The sequence below is a fragment of the Cebus imitator genome, unplaced genomic scaffold (genome assembly GCF_001604975.1).
Source record: "Cebus imitator isolate Cc_AM_T3 unplaced genomic scaffold, Cebus_imitator-1.0 Scaffold535, whole genome shotgun sequence".
NCBI lineage: Eukaryota > Metazoa > Chordata > Mammalia > Primates > Cebidae > Cebus > Cebus imitator.
Window position 1 is genome coordinate 85,525 of NW_016107850.1, and position 2,749 is coordinate 88,273.

The following is a 2,749-nucleotide window of genomic DNA, read 5'->3' on the forward strand; positions in this document are numbered from 1 at the left end:
TCACTGCAACCTCTTCCTTCCAGGTTCAAGTGATTCTCCTGCCTCGGCCTCCCAACTAGCTGGGATTACAGGTGCCTGCCACCATTCCCAGCTAATTTTTGTATGTTTAGCAGAAATGGGACTTCACCATGTTAGCCAGGCTGGTCTCGAACAACTAACCTCAAGTGATATGCCCAACTCAGTCTCTCAAAGTGCTGGGATTATAGACATGAGCCACTGCTCCTGGCCCCTTTTGTATTTCTGAGAATTCAGTTACTTTCCCTTATTTTACCCCTCACTGGGGCATTCCTGAAGGTTCTGTCCTCAGTTCATGACAAATTACATACATTTATGAAGAGGTAGTCTTTTATAATAAAAAGGGAACTGAATTAGGTATATGAAGAATTGCATTCAAATCTTGATCATGTTTCACGCTGCGTGGACTTTGTCCATTTACTCAAACTTTTGGAGTTTGTTTCCTCATCTGCAAGCAGTGAAATGTAACTACTTGCCCAAGTTACATAACAGAATTATAATAAGGATCAAAACAGATGATAGATGTAAAAACTCTGACAAGTATATATTACCATGCAAATGGATGTTACTTTCTATTCATTGATACTATTATTAGACAGCTAGGTCACTGACACTATGAGACAGAATCTTTGTATAAACTTATTTGGCTCCCAAGGAAATTAAACTAGTGACCTTATATTAATTATCCATATTTGAACCAACTATTCTAACAGGTCCAAGACATATAGAGTATTTTTTTGCATATGTTTATCATGAAATCTAATTTGTCATTATGTTGTAGTAGTATTTCATAAGGCCTTTGATGAGGATACCAACTTTCCTAGCATTAGAGTGTTAGCAGAAGTAGTCCTTGTGTAGAGTTTAAAATGCTTATTATATTTCTATACAAGTCTTTTCTATATACTGTTAGGTCCTTGAAAGTTAATAAATTAATAAGTTTAGGGCCGGGTGCAGTGGCTCACGCCTGTAATCCCAGCACTTTGGGAGGCTGAGGTGGGTGGATCCCGAGGTCAGGAGTTCGAGACCAGCCTGGCCACATGGTGAAACCCTGTCTCTACTAAAAATATAAAAATTAGCCAGGTGTGGTGGTGTATGCCTGTAATTCCAGGTACTCAGGAAGCTAAGGCAGGAGAATCATTTGAATCCAGGAGGTGGAGGCTGCAGTGAGCCGAGATCGTACCATTGCACTCCAGCCTGGGCAACAGGGCAAGACTCCATCTCAAAAAAAATAATTAATTAATTAGTTTGGTGTAAAAATCTCTTTAAAAGCCCACAAATGTCTACTGTTATATAGTCTGGCCTGCATATTTTATTGCAAGCATTTAAACATTTGACTATTTGTATTACAGGAGCATGGACCATCAGGCTGCTCGTAGACTTCAGGATCTTTTCAACCAGTTCTACAGGCAGATAGAGGGCCATCCCCACCACAATCTCTACCACAACCATCTCTTCCTAGAGGATGTTTTACTCCTTCTCCAACTCCTTTACATGAACTAAGTAGGAAACCATCATCATGACCGTCACCCTTGCAGACAGCCTGTACTACAACCTTTGTTAAGAGACCTACTCTCCAGGATCCCCACCTGCTATCTTACGGAGTGAAATAGAAATAAATGTGTTAGCCTCAATTCCATGTATTGATTCTTAAACTACAAGAGAATTCTCTTTGAAGAGAATCAACTCATCGAGGCAAAACTTTGAATAGTTTTTGGTGATTTGGGGCCACTGGTGATTATTAATGAGTGAAAAGTGATTAGCTGGCTGGGCACGGTGGCTCATACCTATAATCTCAGCGCTTTGGGAGGCCAACGCAGGTGGATCACTTGAGGCCCAGATTTTGAGACCAGACTGGACAGGATGTTGAAAACCCATCTCTACTAGAAATACACAAATTAGCCTTGCATGGTGGAGGGTGCCTGTAATCCCAACTACCTAGGGGCCTGAGGCAGGAGAATCACTTGAACCCAAGAGGCAGAGGTTGCAGTGAGCCAAGATCATGCCACTGCACTCCACCATAGGCAACAGAGCAAGATTCCGTCTCAATAACAACAACAAAAGTGAAAGAAAACTGATTAGCCATGTATAAGTATTGTATAATGTTAGAGAATATGACTGCTTTTTTTTTATTTCCTGTGTGAGCTCACCATGTTATCAATATAATATCTCGATAATTGGAAAGTCTATAGAGAATATTAAATTCATGTAGAAGGCAAAGAGAAATCAATAAAGTGGTGGAAGGATAATTGTATTAGTTTTTCAGGGCTGTCATACAAAATTCCTACAAACTAGGTGGATCCAAACAACAAAAATTTATCTCTCACAGTTTTGGAGTCCAGAAGTCCAAAGTTAAAGTGTTGGCAGGGCCACACTTTCTCTTGAGGTTCTAGCAGAGTAACTGTTCCTTGTCTCTTTCAGCTTCTGGTAGTTGTTGGCATTAATTGGTTTGGGTCCACCTCTCTCTCTACTCCATGTTCTCATAGCCTTCCCTCTGTATATCTGTAAACTCCCCCTACCTCTCTCTTGTGTCAACAAGTCCACTGAAAAAGATTTTCTTTTAAGGAAACCAAAAGAGACTTTATTCCAGTAAACAGTTTGCAAACCAGGGAGATACAGTCTTCTGTATAAAACAAAGGTGCATTCAGAGAGAAGAGAGGGGTTATTTTTGGGGGTGGGGGTGGGGGGGCTTCCTTTAACTGAGACTTCCCTGGGTGGAAGAGCATTTATCTTTTTT

The 2,749-nt window shown here is 40.6% G+C and overlaps 1 long non-coding RNA gene across 1 annotated transcript in view; it reads left to right on the forward strand.

Annotated features, from left to right (window-relative positions):
• The window catches only part of LOC108293380, an 8,613-nt gene extending 6,967 nt beyond the window's left edge, over positions 1 to 1,646 (forward strand). Inside the window, exon 3 of the long non-coding RNA XR_001820659.2 lies at positions 1,365 to 1,646. This is a non-coding gene — a long non-coding RNA (uncharacterized LOC108293380). The remainder of the gene's footprint in view (positions 1 to 1,364) is intronic.
• The last annotated feature ends 1,103 nt before the right edge of the window (positions 1,647 to 2,749 follow it).